The sequence below is a fragment of the Crinia signifera genome, chromosome 1 (assembly GCF_055691185.1).
Source record: "Crinia signifera chromosome 1, ASM5569118v1, whole genome shotgun sequence".
Lineage (NCBI taxonomy): Eukaryota > Metazoa > Chordata > Amphibia > Anura > Myobatrachidae > Crinia > Crinia signifera.
The window spans coordinates 119674792-119692843 of NC_139217.1; the positions used below are offsets into that span (position 1 = coordinate 119674792).

The window sequence follows — 18052 nt, forward strand, 5'->3', positions numbered from 1 at the left end:
CTGATTAGGGGCACAGTGCCTGTAATTAGCATCTGCCCAAAGCTGGAGCTGGCACAGTTCCTGTGATTACTAATTGTCCAGTGCCATGAGCTGGTGCCCTGCCTGCAGTTACCAGTTGGCTGGAGCCAGAAAGTAGCTGCAGTAGTAGTGGTACTGTAACTATATCTGGTTACGAACAGCTTGGAGTCAGCAACAATCACCTGTCATTGCCAACTGCTAGGAATTTGATGAGCCAGGGATCAGCACAGTGGTACTATAGAAATGTATCTATTGCAGCCAGAATTGCTGCCTCACGGCCATACATATATCTCATTTATCTTACCTTTATAGATGTGGAAATTTATTTGTGCTGGGTAGTGCAAGAATGAGGGTGATCAGACCAAACCAAAAGAAGATACGACTTGAATTGGTTATGGATGGTAAGTGTGTAGCGGAGGAAGTGAAGAAAATGTCTTGGTATAATTTATTTGATGTATTTTATTCTGGGATTAAAATCACACAAAGTCTGTATGTGGTGTATCCTGGGTCTTTGATTCTACTCAGTGTGCTAAGCAGGAGGGTTCTATGAAGTAAATAAAGGGTTCTGTAAGGCAGCCCAGGCAGGAGCTGCTGTGCCAAATTTCAGCAGTCTGCTTTTTAAACCAGACATTGTAATTCCAGGTATCTAATTTTGTTCTGGTAATTAGAAATACCCATACAATTTAACACAATCCAGCAATAAAAGAGAACTAAACATTAGAATAGATGGACATTTTTTAAATTTTGTCAGGAATTGCAGCGCACGTCTGCGCCCGTGTCCCTTCCATCCATCTTCCAGCTATCTCCATCTACAGATTCTATTAGAAGTAGTCTGTGCCTTTCAATTATCACCAAGCAGAGATCACTACTGTCTCCCAAGCCATCTACCCAGTCATCGACTCCCTAGTCGACATGGGCGATTACCGGACGTTACTGTCCACGACTCCCAGGCCGACGTAGTCAGTGGTTTCCAAGCCAAGAGTATATATCACAGTCTCAAGTCCTCATCCATCACCACTCAGCCATCGGTGATAGGCCAGTTAGGTTTGGGAACTCTGACAGAGGGCCGCGATCTGTCCACCGATTGCAGCGAAGATCAAACCTCCTTGCAGAGGTCCCTGGTGAAAACCATCGGTGGGGATAGACTCCGTGCCTCTGATCAGAGTCACTTCAACTCCTCCACCTTGCTGTGTCCACAGTGACCTATGAACTGTCGTTATCTAAAGCGTCCGTTGTTCCACAACCGTCCACAGCCGGGGACACCTGATACCCGAGCACTGACATATTTTTCTTTATGAAAAGTTGTAGGTATATGGATTTCGGAAAGAGCCACGTCCATTTGTTTGGGTAATATGTTGCACTTTGGCTTTATGGACAGTTTGCTTGTCCTTGCAGGATGACACTCATGTCTTAAGTTCGGCACACACGGTGTGACTTGTGCTGCTGGGGTATGTGTCATTGAGTTGACCCAATTTAGGTTGACCACTGCAGACAGGGTTGGAAGGTTGACACACGCAATAGTTCGACAATGGAAAGGTCGACAGTCAAAAGATCGACATGAGTTTTTCAAGGTTTTTTTGTACCGATTGTCAACATGGTCGACATGGACACCGGGAGAGTGTACTACATCCCCTCGTATGGCTCGATGCGCTCACCATGCTTCCCCTACCATACCGTAGTGGATGGTAGGATATGAAATACTGCCTGTTAACTTAATTTTTTTTATAAAAACCTCATGTCCACCTTCCAACCCTGTCAACTTTAGCCATGTCTACCTATTTCATGTGTTGACCTGAGCCTCGGTGGACCCAATGCATGTCGACCTAAATTGGTTCTACCTAGTGACCGTATCCCGTGCTGCTGAGCAATCTAGTTAGCACAGATCACTCAGCACACATCGCTGGCTAGACTGCCCACACACACACACACACACACACACACACACACACACACACACACACATACACACACACACATAGCGATGTGTGTATGCGATTTGTGCTAACCCAGTGTTATGCACATGCAGGCCATTTACTAGATCTTGAATGCAGGTGCTTAATATCTGATCGATCGATGGCAACATGGGGTATCCCTTATCGCCATTGCTATGGGGTATACACACAGAGCGATCCGTGCTCATTTTCTAAGCGCTCTAGACAGATCACTTAGATGCTATTATTGCCCTGTTTGTATGCCCCTTAGTCCTAATTTAGTTATGTGTTTATGGGGTTATTTATCAAAGCTTGAAGAGAGAAAAATTGCAAAGAGATAAATTACCAGCCAAACCGCTTCCCAATTACATTTTACAGACTGTGCTTGGAAAAGGGAGCGGATTGGATGGTCATTTATTTCTCACAATTTTAGCTCTGTCCAAGCTTGGATAAATACCCCCCTTTGTGAAAGAACAAGCTTTTCCATAGAAGTATAGATGTTTTAGTGAAAGATATCTGTTAACACCTGTTTTGCTACTTTGTGGAATACCATTGCATGCTGTTTTATGGAATTAATGGGGATCATGACGGTCAATTAATTCTGATATATTGTGTATAATTTGACTAGCAGGAAAACATTCCAAACTTCACCAGTGAAATTAGCATCTAAATATTTTTAAAAAATTGACTCTTTAACGGAAGCATTTTTTAAGTTGCCCTTTATTTAAGATCAAGCAATGAAAATGCATTTCTTCTTTTTGTGTTGTCTCGTCCACACATTTTGCACTTGTCTGCTATTCTTTCTGTGTACTTTCTTTTTTCCCCTGTTATTAGCTTAACTCCCACAACCAAAATAGCTGCAATAAATGTGCTGCCCAAAGAATCTTCTCTGTATCTGACAGCAAGATTGAATCTGATGTTTAGAAGGTAAATTATCTGTAGTTTTGAGCCAGCAGAAAGATGTTATGTTTGGCATAAATGCTCATGGTCAACCTTTTGTGACCCAGCACTCCCACTCAGTCATTGCTGTAAAGTGAATGTAGGGAGGAGCGGTGCTTGCGGATTGCAAGATTTATTTGAAGTGTCACAAATGCAGACTATGCAATATATGAGATCATCTAATAGTAGTATAACACATTTGTTTTTGACTCTCACCTCATTATTTCTAATTGAGGTCATTATGTAATTAAAACATGATTGCTTTAAAACTTGAGTAAATGGTTTTACTTTAGTGTTAAAATTTAAGGGCGCTCATTGAAATGTTAGGAAAGATATCGGCTATGATATAAATATAGTTTTAATCATTTTATTGCAAACTTCTCTCTGATGCCTCTGGATATGTATTTCTTTCTCTCTAATGGGGTATATGTACAATGTGGCAGCTTTGACCTGGAAATTTTGAAGTGGCACTAATATTATATGCATAGCCTCGGATTGGTGTCCCAGGACCAATTCTAATTGTTTATATTTAAATATGTGGACAAACAGAAGTGAATCTTATCCCTCACCACATAACTGAACCTAAGGATGACATATAAACTAAATTTACTTAGTTTAATATTTTACTGCTAAATTTCTTAAGAATGTTTTGCAGCAAGGGTGCCATGAAAACAATTGTTATACTTAAAGGTGCTGGGGTTGAAAAACGTTTGGGACCCACTGCATTAATATATTGTGGATCAGAGTCAACTGTAGCATGGGCATTACGGATGGTGTAATGGTTAGCATTACTGCCTCGCAGCACTGAGGTCATGGGTTCGATTCCCACCGTGGCCCTAACTGTGCAGAGGGTACTTGTTTAGTTTCACGGAGGCAGATATATTGCATACGATATCGCATGCGATCGGATGCGATTTTTTTACCTGTTCATAACCCCACTATCGTGCATCAGACCCATTCCTCTCCACTGACGCGACCAAAATTCTCATTCACTACTGCAACATCCTTCTCTCCGGGCTACCTCTCACCCGCCTCGCCCCTCTCCAATCCATTCTTAACGCCGCTGCTAGGCTCACCTTCCTCTCCCGCCGTTCTACCTACGCCTCCCCCCTCTGTCTATCTCTTCACTAGCTCCCCATTCCTTTCCGAGTTCTCTTTAAACTCCTCACCACCACCTACAAGGCTCTCTCCTCCACCGCTCCTTACCTCTCTTCACTGATCTCTATCCACACTCCCTCCCGTCCTCTTTGCTCCTCCGCCGACTGCCGCCTGACCTCTCACCTAATCACCTCCTCCCACTCCCGTTTAAAAGACTTCTCTTGCGCTGCCCCCCTGCACTGGAACAGCCTCCCGCCACCCATCAGGCTTTCTGATTCCCTTACCTCCTTCAAGCGCTCCCTCAAAACCCACTTCTTCCGACTAGCCTATCCCTCCTCCTCCTAACCTCTTTCGCTCCTCCTATCCTGCCTACCCTACCCCTCCATCCGTTCCCATCCGTTCCTACTTATCCTAATGTTTTTCGTTCGTCCACCCACCTCCTTTTAGTCTGTTAACTCTTATGAGTAGATCCCTCCTTCCTCACGTACTCACCCTACCTCTTTACCTCACCAGCGCTCCTGCTCTTTTCTTCCCATCTTCAGTCTCCTTGACAATTTCGACACCTACTTCAGAACTGATGCTGATTTTAGTTCTACCAGCTATAGCCCTATTTATGCTGTATTTTATCAACACACCCTGTACATTACCTTGTAATTAGTTTTTTTTGTTTGCTATGTACGGCGCTGCGGACACTTTGTGGTGCCTTATAAATAAACAAACTACTACTACTACCTGGACCTCTGTTGGGATTCTCCCTATCAAGATGCTGGCATCGGTATGCTGACTGCCAACATTTCTTATTGCAGTGCATCAATTTAATAAAGAAAAAAAAAAGAAAAGACAGCCCATGCTTTGTATGAATAAGAGTATGTTTTCCTACATGAAAAGAAATCTGTTTTCGCATGCACACTGTACCTACCTCTGCATCTATTCATATAGACTCCCTACTCACCAGCCTGCCCCTCTCCCACTTCTTCCTTCCTATAGCATTCTATAACAGCCACGCATAGCAAGTCCCCTCCACCCCCGCACTTTAGTTCCCTTAGCAGCACCTCCCCTTACTCACTTTAGTAGTGATCCTAAGCCAGCCAGCGTCACCCTGCTCAGCTCCTCTGCCAGCCGCCTGGACACCTAGTTGCCTGTTGCATACCGCTGTGCACTCCTGCCACCTCCTCCCCCTGGTTAGCAAGCTCAACTTACCACCGACTTGCTCTCAATGCAAAGAAATAAAACAAAAATTCAGCTGCATGACAGCCTCATTAGGGCCACAGCCCGTGGCACCACAGTGAGAGCGCTGCGGCACCCCAGAGTGCCGCGGCACACATTTTGGGAACCACTGGTTTAGCTGTTTTATGCAGCTAAGCCCAGTACTAATGGCCATGCATTCCCAAGAGGGAGGAGGACAATTGAACTGCTGCTATGAGCACCAATGACTTTTGAGCACGGACAATACAAATGAATCCCCAAACTTGCTCCTTATTAAACAAGATATCTGACCAAAGACATCAGCAGTATGACATGGTAAGGTAGTGGGCCCTCGTCAGCTGGCAGAGGAAAGCTGTTCTCACCAGGGCCATCTTAACAGCAGTGTGGGCCCCTGGGTAAAGCAATGCACTGGGGCCCTCCTAGGGGTGGGGGGTGCTATCAGCAGCAGCTTTGATGTCCCACCGGTGGCAGGATGTACTCTATCTTCCATTCAACATGTAGGACCTGGAGCAGTAACTTCTGCTAATTACTCCTTTACTGCACAGGTGGTGGGAGGGTGAACAATAACGTGTGGAAGGGGGTATTGAGCTGAAAGAAGTGACCTTTGTAAATGACTTCCAGGGAGGTAGGGGGTGTTTTATGCGCAGGGGAGGGTTGGATAATGGAGTGGGCTTCATATTCGTCATTTTCCAGGGGAAGGGCAGCTTGTTTGACTGAAGATATTGCCATTATCTGGAAATAGATTTCTTAGCCTTCAATAGTATAAAAACCTAGAGTCCCAACTTTCAGGAGGTGCTGGGAACTTGGGGATCAGAGATCAGGAGCCAGAGCAATCCATTGACAAAAATATAAAACTGTACACCAGACGTTTGGAGCTGGAGCAGGGCTGGAAGGCTGATATCTCTGGTTCTGGGCATGATAGAGACAAGCCGCTAGTGTCGACAGAAAGGGGAGAGAGAACCTAAGAAATATGACTGGGAATTGCAATTAACAGGTCGGATGTGGCCTGCTGCTTTGAAGTTCGATATCTCCAGTTCCCCAGGGCCAATTTCCAAAATTCTGGTATCCCTGGAAAAAGGGGATCCTCAGCTATCAGGATAGCTTATACACCTGGGGCCCATACGAAAAGACGGCCCTGGTTCTCGCTCCTGATTAGGGTAGCAGCTCAGTAAGCAGCATTTTTTGACAATGACAGAAGGGACTGTAAAATACTTCTCTACGCAACTGACTGCTAGAATAGGCCATCTTATTTTAAATAATTAAGATTATATAATATCAGTTAATGTTTAACTGAAATTATTTGCACAAATAAAAACAAAAATGTTCAAATTATTATGAATAATAATAATAATGCAATCGTTATCCTCCTCCTATGCATCATATCCATCATATTCTACTGAAGCAGAATGTAAAACTTGGGATGGGCTGTGCCCTCCTGTAGCAACAATAAGCAGGCTTGGATGGGTGTGGACAACCCCTTACTTGCTTTAAAAGAAACTAAAAATATTTTCCCTTGCAGTTAATCCCGTTGTTTCCCGTTGTTATAAACTGCATTTGTTTGGTGTCTAGGCATTAAAACGTCATGATACAGCACTACTCTGGATAGCTACATAATGGTAGTGAATGTGTTAAGTTCTGTTTTTCAACTTTTATGTCTACTTGGCATATAAATATTTTAATCAAAAATGAAATATTCATGATACGTCTTGCCCTAAAAATGTCACTGATGCGAGGAAGGCTCACAAATGAAGCGTGCGCAACACACACCAGTCATATACGATTATCCTGCCATACCCCCCATTACCTATAGATACAGATGGGAGTGTGATTTGGGTAATCCCTTTGCATTTCTGTAAAAATGTACCATTGTTTTCATATGAATAACGATTGGTGTGCAGTGTTTATGTTCTCTTCATTTTCTGTGCATTACCCCGGGGTCGTCTTGTTTTCTTTCACCTACTCCTAGGTTAATTTAACAAAAATTATAGGCTCTGATGTAAATGATTGACTACACATTGTATAGCACTGCACACTTTGTTGGGATTATAGACACATAAAGTTCTTGGCTCTCATTAATTATCGCATTAGTCGAACCCAATAAGCTGGAGTTAGCCGCATATATATGCTTAACCTGTATAAACTCCTGTTATGGTGCCAAAGTCACAGAGTATTTGTGCACTGTTGCTTGCCACCTCAGAAGGCTGTAAACAGAAATGTTTCCAACCATGGCAATCCTGCCTGAATGGAGCTACAATTGAATTAATCCCACTAGTGAATGACGGTGGGGAAAACCATCTCTCCCTGCATGGTGATATTCAGAATTACTTGAATTTTATATGGGCTTTCAATTTTAAACAGTTGACGTATTTATTTTTCATACCATGAATTTGCAGCACTTAAGAGAACTGCCTTTGTTTAGCAGGAGTTGGAGACCAGGCTACAAGTGGCAGAGACTGTATAATGATGTGAGAAGTCACGGCCTGAGCGTTAGATGGTGGGAGGAGGAAACTCATCATTAGTACAGAGCAGTCATTTCAGGCTTCTGTCATACTGATGTGGTGTCAGATGCACATCTAAATGAAACACATGGCTTATTAAGATGCACATTTCCTGTACTGTGACACATTGTAAACTTGCTGCTTTGGTTTGTAGGCATCTTATGATTAATGATTCTGTGCTCATCAGAGAAACCTGAATATTGGATTTTCAATCCTGAGCTGGTAGATATGGTCACCATAAGGCAGAATAATCCTAAATCATGGGCAGTTCACATGCATTAGACACGTGGTTAGTGCTCAGCAAATAAAATGCACCTCTGCCACAAGCCCTCAGCAGGCTCACACTGCTCCACCTGTGGGTGGTGGTGACCATTGATATCATACTGTTGGCTTTATTTCACCTTACCTTAATAAATAACTCAGAACAGCTGATTGAGGATTCCAGCATCACCCACAAGCCCCTGGGCCACCATGTACTGTATCTTTATCATTCCTTTATTTATTCCTTCTTCTCTTCTGAAGACAGCTATCCAATGTCCACTTTGGTCACAGACTTCTTCATGTGCTTTTCTTTCTGCATAACTTGAATTGTAACAGAGGGATGTTGAATTTACCTGTTAGGCGCTGTGACCTCTATTGGTAAATATATATTTTATTTTAATAAAACCTCCATGGTCTCACTGTAATGTCTAGTCTAGTCTAGAACCAAAAATTGTTGAGCATTGCTGCAGCCTTAAATATGAATGGAATTTGCCGTGGACACAATGGCCTGATGCTGTCTCATAGCATATCCTCATCACAAATGGAAGCAGATGCATCCTCTTGCTGCACATGAAAGGCCCCCTATTGTTCGGGCCAGGTTAATGGTGTGCTGAGATATTACTGGACTCAAATACCATGGGAGAGTCAGGGAGATCTCTTTCCCCTGGTCTAAATGAGATTTGAGGGAAGTACCTTCATTTGGTGGCGAGGGCTGAAGGTTGTGCTTTGTTTGCCAAGAATAAAGCCGCCTCTCGGCAACTTAACTTTTCAAATACCTGATTGATTTTCCTTCATGCAGCCTTTTGTTTAGCTATGAATTAAAGATGTGACGTAGCTTCTGTGAGTTAACTGATTCACTGCCAGCGTTCTTGAAATGTCACATCATGCTTAATGCAGGGGTCTGGGAATAATATAGCCATCTTCCTGAATTTTTACCTTTCTAGATTATATTCATGTGCATTAAACTACATACTGCACCGGTGCCCTAGGAGACCATATACCATTATCTCCTTCTGTGTAGGGTACTGATTTGTTATCATACAGACCACACCACATAGATGCTACTTGCAGAAAGATATTTGGTACTTGTGTAGTTTCACGGCGCTACCGCGCGCACAGTCTGTTACAGAAACTTGGCAGCCTGCCAGAGGCTCTGTTTAACTGTGTGCGTGCCGCTCTAGCTCTGTCTGACTGTGCTAGTGCCACTCTAGCTGTAAGCTACGTATTGACAGCTACGTTAACAGCATAGCGGCCGGGCAGCAGCAGCAGCGCGCTGCACCGGCGCTGACAGGTCACTTGTAGTTCCACAGTGAAACAGGCAGCGCCTGGGCACCACTGACAACCGGGGCAAGTGGAGACACCATGGGCACAACGCTGACGTGCCGGGGCTTCTAAACTACACATCCCGGCACACCGCTGTGTCCCCCATTTACACGCTGAATTCAGACGCAAAAGCATCTGAATCCAGCCTTACCTGCAAGCCGTTAAGAAGGCTTGCAGTCTGGATCTAGACGCTAAAGCGCCTGGATTCACACTCCCTGCAAGCCCGTAAGAAGGAGGGGGGCGCCTGGATTCAGACGCAAAAGCGTCTGAATCCAGGTGGCCCCCTGCTGGCCGCTAAGAAGCCGGGGAGTCTGGATTTAGACGCTTAAGCGTCTGAATCTAGGCTCCCTGCAAGCCGCTAAGGTGTTGGGGCATCTAAATCCAGACGCTAAAGCGTCTAAATTTAGCTGGGTCTAGGGGTACACTATTAAAACCCGCCCTCAGTGCCACTAGTCGACGCAACAGCTGTCGACCTTGTAAATCCCACTATCCACGCCCACCCGAAGCGTGGCGATACGCGTCCTACAACCTTTTTATATTCTCCCACTATCCACGTCGGTGTGGAGTTGAGAATAGAAAGTGTGGCGAGTGCAGCGAGCCACCGAGCCCGAAGCGTGGCGAGCACAGCGAGGGGACGCGGATACCTTCACAGCTATCCGCGTCCCCTCGCGGGCTTCACAGGTGTCCGCGTCCCCTCGCGGGGCTCGCTGCGCTCGCCACGCTTTCTATTCTCAACTCCACGCCGACGTGGATAGTGGGGGTATGAAAAGGTCGTAGGACGCATACCGCCGCCCCTCGCGGGGCTAGCTGCGCCCGCCACGATGGGTGTGGATAGTGGTGCTAATTCAGGAACACATTTACACCTGCACACTCACACACCTGAGACAGTAATGACGACATTTTCGGCAACTGTTAACTTTTTTTTAGTTGAAATTTAACTGGAAGATAACTTGAGAATATAAATGATTCGAATAACATGTAAGTAATCAGCGTAACAAAAAGTCCAACATTAATTTAAAAGTCATGATTGGTCGGTAGAACAGGAAGGAGCTTTTGCGTCGACGTCACCGCCAGCACTTGCACAGGAAGGAGCTTCTGCGTCAACGTCACCGCCAGCACTTTCAGAGGAGTCGGCCGGCTCGGCGCTCTCATCCTCCTTCTCGACCAGGGGGAGCAGGGTCAGAGCATGTAGGACGCGTAGGAAGGGGTCCTGGGCACCTAAACTCTGCCTCCACATAAACTCCTGGAGGTAGGAGTCCAGGTGATGGCGCGCGGTACCCCTTTGGCGCTTATTATGCCACTTGCAGCTGCCCCACAGGCGCTCTATATTTTGGGTGTGCACCCCAGTGTCCGGGTCAACGAAGTTAAACTTATGATTCACCTTTCCGTGGATGTAACGGGCCTGCTGGAGCTGCTGGGTGTTGTAGGCCCTCCAACAGTCCGTGTAGACTGTGGTGCCGGGCTCAACATGGGCCTCGATGGCATCCATCAGGGTGGCCGCATCCCGCCGCTCCACCGCAGTCATGAAGCACTGCCCGGTCTCCCTGGATATGCCCCCGAATACCCACTGCTGGGGCAGGAGCCGTCCGACATTACTTTTTCTCTTTACATAGAGGCTCTCGTCGACCTCGATGACATGACCCGGGCCTCCAATTCGCCGCTGAGGCTGCGCCAGCAGGTCCACCGTGCAGGCCTCCCTCATCAAGTTGTTGTACTGCAAGGCTGTTTTCTGCGAAATATTCATCTGTCTGTCGCAGAATTTAATGCTGGTCAGCTCTTCTGCCCAGCAATATAGGAAGCAGATGAGGGTCACAAAGCTGAGGTGAGACCCCCGAAACCACTGAGCAGACCTGACGCTCACCTTCTTGCGGCAGCTGCGAATGTGGCTCCTTCACACTGAGCCTCATGGGGTGGCCATTGGGGCAGGTCATGGTCTGCGGCAGGAACTGGCCTGCAAGAAAGCCACCACCTCCTCCTCCGTCTGCGGCAGATTAAACAGCGTCAGACGCTCCATCGCTGTAGTCAGGTTTGCCACTGCCATTATGCACCTCCGTCTCTCACACAGGGCTACTACTGACTGACTACGTTAACTGCGTAGCGCTCTGACTGACTACGTAACGCTGTCCGCGCGGGGCTAAGCAGCAGACTGGAATTGAGACGCTAAATGCGTCTCAAAGCGAATAAAATGTTAGCGTCTACATTGGGGACACCCCCTGTGGTAGCGGTGTGCCAGGGTGTGCGATTTAGAAGCCCCGTTTGTGTCCTTTTTACACGGTACATTTCATTACATTACAGCCAGAGTGGCACGCGCAGCGCTACGTTACATCACGTTACATTCTAGCTAGAGCGGCACGCGAGCCTCTGGCAGGCTGCCAAGTTTATGAAACTACACAAGTACCAGATATTTTAATCTTTTTGAAACACTTTTAGATGGTGCCTGTGTAATCTTCTTAGCATCTTTTGCAGATGAAGATGACAAAAAACACTGTTGTATTAAATAAAAAATTCAAAAATGTTTGCTTCCACCAAGAATGGAATTTTTAGATTACAGACAGTGGGATCAATTCAATTCAGTGCGGTATGACTATAGCTATTGCTATAGACCAGGGGTGGGGAACCTCAGGCCCGGGGGCCCTATGCGGCCCTCGTAGCCGGTCTGAGTGGCCAGCCCACCTGCCAGCGGCTTTGCCTGGAGTCAAGTACAGCGGAATTCTCGCGAGAGGTTGGTAGTTCTCGCGAGATTCCTCATAATCAACAGCAGCCGGAGACTGTCAGTTCTAGTCAGCGGCAGCCATCGGAGCGTGGGACGGCTGCAGCAGGACAATTTGTAAGAGAAATTTTTACATATGGCCCCCAATGGATTTTTTCCCTATACAAATGGCCCTTGGCACAAAAAAGGTTCCCCACCCCTGCTATAGACAATATAACTATCAAATAGACAAGCTGTTATCTTGAAGAATGCCGGTCCTTGCACCTTAAACCAGTTGTTTAGTCTTGAGAATCGGCATTCGCTGACATAAGCACCTGTTGCAATGCTGTTTGCACTTTGGTACAGGCACAGAACCGTATCGTGGCACTAGTTTAGTTGGATTTCTGGAGTGCAAGAAGAAATCCTTTGAGTGCTTAACTGAATAGCTCTGAGACCATCTTCCCTGCGTTATTTGTGAACTCAGAAAAAAATCAAAAAACTTTTATATTTATACCAGGGTTGCCTACCTGACCCTCTCCTTCAGGGAGAAAATGCTCTGTTCCTGGACTTCCCTGGTAATGTAGGATTGCCATCACCTGTGGGGAGCTAGGTAATTGTTAAGAAAGGTGTTTCACCACAGATAATGGCAATCGTACATTACCAGGGAAGTCCAGGAACAGAGCATATTCTCCCTGGAGGAGAGGGTCAGGTAGGGAACCCTGATTTATACCCTTTTCAGACCGCAAATTCTGGGTCACACCCAGGATTAGTACACTGGCCCATCCCATGAGCCACCTGGCATTTGCAGTATGTAAGCTTCGTGTCCATCCTGGCTTATTGCCGGGTCACTGACATAACATGGTGGCGGGGCCGATGGGTGGCACATCATTGTGAGGCGGGGGAGGAAGGGCTTGGAGCTGACAGTGCTACCACTTCCATAGTGTGACTGGGAGCCAGGTCGCTCAACCCTGGTTACCCGTTCACACCGCACCTTGACCTGGGTTGATGATGTAATGACCCAGCAATAACCTGTGTTGAGAGTACGGTCTGAAAGGGGTATTATTTATGTATTTTGAGGCTTTAAATAAGAAATACTGTATGTTTATTGTTGTATTTGACACCAGGCACAACATTTAGCAATGAATGCATTTGTTTGTAGAAAGCTTTTGGAAGTCATCCATTTTTGAACAATCCTTCTAAATCAATAATGCCTTTCACATATTTCAAATACAGACCACAGGACTCAATCTCAACACTAAACAGGAGAGCTGGGAGAGACAGGTGTTATTAGTACCTCAGCAGAGCTCTATAGTAATGCTGTGGTCAGCTTGCAGTGTGCTCAGGTAACAGCTCACTATAGCTCACATACAGTATGTGCTCTCCTACACTATTGCAGCAGTTGCACCAAACAGTCGCTTTCCGATGTGCATTTTGGTCGTAATGAAAGACTGTATATAGGGCCTAATTCAGCACGGATCACATGGACAAAACCATGCTGCACTGCAGGTCAGGCAGATTTAACATGTGCAGAGAGAGAGAGATAGATTTAGGGCACTTATTTTGTTCCTGTGCAGGGTAAATACTGTCTGCTTTAGATTTCAGTTTGAACATACCCCAACCAAATCATATTCTCCCTGCACATGTTACACCTGCCCCACCTGCACTGCAACATGGTTTTGTGCATTAGAGAAAAAAATGTGCTTTGCGATCCTTACGGAATTAGGCCCTTAATTTGATATGTGACACTTGTACATCTGTGTGTGGATGAATCTGTATATGAAGTGCTACTGTGCTGTTGTTTTCCATTGTTAGCCATTTCTGACTTATTACATATTTAAAGCTAATTTCTGCGTGGTGTCTTTGGTATAGAGTGAGTTTGTGGCGTGAATTTGAGGCAAATATAAATGTAATACGTTTCGCATAGTGTGCTTGTATCTGTGAACGCTCATCTGAATGTAGTTGTACTCCCTCTGAGGGAGTTGTAGTTTTACACGTCAGAATTCCCTACCTCAACTTCCTCTTTGCATTTTTGATACACACCTAGTATTAAACTAGTGTGGTAAATGACGGTTGAAACGATTTGAGAATCCTGATTGGACTGGTTTATTCAAGGTATCATTTTATTTTCTATAGTAAATCTTTTAATTTTGTTTTGGATTAAGGATTTGGATTGACAACCTGGCATAAAGCTAATAATACTTGCCATGTCTTTAAGGATTATGCAATTTCATTATGTGTAAATAAATGGTTTGAGAAAATCTCCCCATAATAGAAATTTTAAGAAATCTAAAATATCCTCTGCTTAAACATACACAGATAGAGCCCTATCACTTTTCTGTATATGGCAATTGTTCTGTGTCCACGCTTCATGTATGCACAGTACATGCCAATCAGGGGTTCCAGTCTGAATGTTAATATATACGAGCTTACTGACGATGATGGGAGTTCTGTTGAAGATGTGATGTTGCTATGGGCAACTAATCAGATACTATTATCTTCTAGAAGATGCAAAATAAATAAGTAGATTCTGATAACAACATCCCACCTGAAATAGAACTCCCATTTTAGTAAATAAACCCTGTCAAGTGTTGAAATCCAACAAAAACAATAAACTGTATTTTGATATCAACATTATGAACACGTCGGCATTTTCCCTGTTAAAATGGTGTCTGTCGACATTCGGAAGCCCTGACTGCATTTTGTAGTCCAGAGTTTATTTATCTGTAAAAACAGGTGATGTGAACAGCATAAACTATTCTTTTTTGCACTGTATAGTTTGATTTTGAATAAAGCCATTAAAAAATGGATTCATTGTGATTTGTGCTAATTTCTGTCTGCAGTGATGACATCTTAATCCTGTCCTTTCTCTGGTATGCAGTATGAAAATATAAAAGGTTGTCTACCTATATGTTGTACTGTCTAGTGTTTGGAAGACTGTAATTGTGGGAGAAAACCTGTATTTGCTTTTAGATTTTTATTTCTTTTATTTCTTTTTATGTCTTGCGCCCTCTAGTGTTTTTGGGTTTCGGTGGAATATTATATATTTCAAAGGGCAGTGCTGGTACACCTGTGTTCCAATTGTTTTCCTTTTGTGTTGAACAGCGGATTTGTATATCATTATTTGGATATCTTTTTATCCCAGCAGTTGTTTTGCAAACAGTGCAGCTGTAATAGGTTTTTCACAGATCCAAAAGCATTGTCGTGTATATACTGTATACAAACAGACTGTATTAATGATCTGAAAAGACATGCTCTGATTTGATACTTTTGTGTGCATCCTCTAGCATTTCAATTAAGTGCAATATTAGGGTGCCCAGCAGGTAAAACTCACTGGTTTGTTGAGTTTAGAGGTTCACATTATTATATGATGTGCTACAATAATTTCGGGCCACTAAAAAGTAAATGGCCCACGTCAGAGCTTGTCAAGAGACAGAGGGCCAGATGCACTAAAGGTGCCCATAGACGGTACAATTATTGTATACAATATTGCATCTCATCTCATCGCATTGCATAGGTTTTGCAATGTGATGAGATGAGCTCTTGTACAAAAAGTATGTGCAGCATATACTTTTTGAGCTGTGCGATGAGATGTGTGACGGGAGCTCGCATCTCATCGCACCCAACAATTGTACCGTGTATGGGCACCTTAAGCTTCTAAAGTGATAAAATGGAGAGTGATAAACAACCAATCAGCTCCTGCCTGACATTTTTCAAACACAGCCTGTAACATGGCAGGTAGGAGCTGATTGGCTGGTTGTTTATCAATCTCCATTTTATCACTTTTTAAGATTAGTGCATCTGGCCCAGAGAATGAGATGGTTTCTCTGTTTTGTTCTAGTAAGTAAATAGAAGTCTCTGCATCTTTAATTCAGCAGTATGAAGTGTTACCCCTTTTACACCAAAAACCCTGGTCCGACCCTGGTCTTTGAACGCTGGAGTTTCCAGGGTCTGACCCTGCTTTATACTGCATTTACACAGCACTTCGACCTGGGTCGGACCAGGGTCTGCACCATTTACACTGGACCTGGGTCAGCCCTGCCTTGTCATTACAAATGGCCTGCAGCAGCAGCACTACATCACCCCCTGCACATCATCACCCCCCCCCCCCTGCAGCATCACATCAATCCCCCCCTGCACATCATCACCCCCCCTAGCAGCAGCAGCACCCCCCCCCCACCTGTACATTATCACCCCCCTGCAACATCAAATCACCCCCCCCCCCCTGCACATCATCACCCCCCTGAAGCAGCATCAAATCACACACCCCCTGAAGCAGCATCACCCCCTGCACCTTATGACCCCCCTGCAGCATCAAATCACAGGCTGCTGAGGGGGGAGACGGAGGGGATGCTCCCCGCTGCTGTAACTCCCCCCTGCAGCCGCGGGGCCGGGAGTGGAGGCAGCGGGAATCAGCAGTGCAGGTGGGCAGGGGACATCATCACCTGTAGAATCATATCATCACCCCCCCAGCGCGGGGTCCAGCCTCCAGGCAGCGGGGTCCGGCAGTGCAGGCGGGGGATCCATTCAGCGTATACGAAGTTGCCGGCGGGGTCCCCCCAGTGTATGGGAACTAGTAGCGGCAGTTCCCAGCCGCCGCAGGGACGCTCGCTGGTTACTTCCCATACGCTGGAGGGACCCCGCCGGCAACTTCGTATACGCTGAATGGATCCCCCGCCTGCACTGCCGGACCCCGCTGCCTGGAGGCTGGACCCCGCGCTGGGGGGGTGATGATATGATTCTACAGGTGATGATGTCCCCTGCCCACCTGCACTGCTGATTCCCGCTGCCTCCACTCCCGGCCCCGCGGCTGCAGGGGGGAGTTACAGCAGCGGGGAGCATCCCCTCCGTCTCCCCCCCTCAGCAGCCTGACAGTTCACCCCAGGCCCTTAGCAGCCGCAGACACCCCTCTCCTCCTGCAGCAGCTGGGGACAGCTTCCCCAGCGCTGCATGCCGTGCACGGACCCGCTGCGGGTGCCTGGACCCGCAGCGGGAACATTTACACCGGCCTCTACACGGGTCCTAACCGTGTTCTACCCAGGTCAGGACCTGGGTAGAGGACCCGTGTAAATGGACACGGCTTGACCCCATTTACACCGCCGAAGGTCCGGGTCTGACACGCCACTGACCCAGATTTTTCAGCGGTGTAAAAGGGGTAATAGGCCCTCTGCACTCACAGGCTCACTGTTGAAGAAGGCTGCCATGACTGTTAATGTGTGTCACAGACAAAGTTTTAGTGACTGCAAGCAAATAGCTGAAGAATGTGTACATTCTGCCAGATAAAGGGCCCTAGAGACTTAAAAGATTAGTAGCTGCTCATGTAACTTACTACTTTTCCATTACTTGTGATGTTTTTATGGTATTTGGATGTATATGTGTATGATATATACACCCATCCATATACCATCAAAACATCACAATTAATGGAAAAGTAGTGTATACACTGCAGCACTCAAGTTACTTGAAGACGCTCCTATTTAAATATGATTTCAGTGTATAAATGCACATTTGTGTGTGTGTTTAGCAGTTTAATCTACAGTAGTTTTCCCGTGTGTGTGTTTGATTAGCCTGGACCCTTGGTAGGAGAATCATTGATGATCTAGATCAGGGATGGGGAACCTTCGGCCCTCCAACTGTTGTTAAACTACACATCCCAGCATGCCCTGCTACAGTTTTGCTAGTTGGCCATACTAAAACTGTTGCAAGGCATGCTGGGGTGTGTAGTTCAACAACAGCTGGAGGGCCGAAGGTTCCCCATCCCTGATCTAGATGCATTAGACCAGATCTAGAAGTAATAAGCTCGTAGTGGGGGGTTATGAGACCCAGAGGCAGAATAAAGCCATCAAAAGTTTCAATCTTGTCATTAGTACAGTATATAGGAATGTTGCTTCCTCTGTGCGGTGCTTTCCATCAATGCACACAGCCTTTATATTTCTGCTTAGTAAGAGACTATGCTGTCTACAAATCCTGGAATAAATGACATTTTGAACTGTGAGACATGCAATTGTGAGAGTGTTTAGGACATTACAGTATTTGCAATGTGTGACTTGCAGTGAGCTCTTGTGGATGTTCTCATGTGTGCAAGCTCTGTC

The 18052-nt window shown here is 45.7% G+C and overlaps 1 protein-coding gene across 7 annotated transcripts in view; it reads left to right on the forward strand.

The window, feature by feature from the left end:
• RAPGEF2 (Rap guanine nucleotide exchange factor 2) overlaps positions 1–18052 on the forward strand; it is a 292184-nt gene that overhangs the window by 40766 nt on the left and 233366 nt on the right. The gene's annotated exons all lie outside the window — the stretch shown is intronic.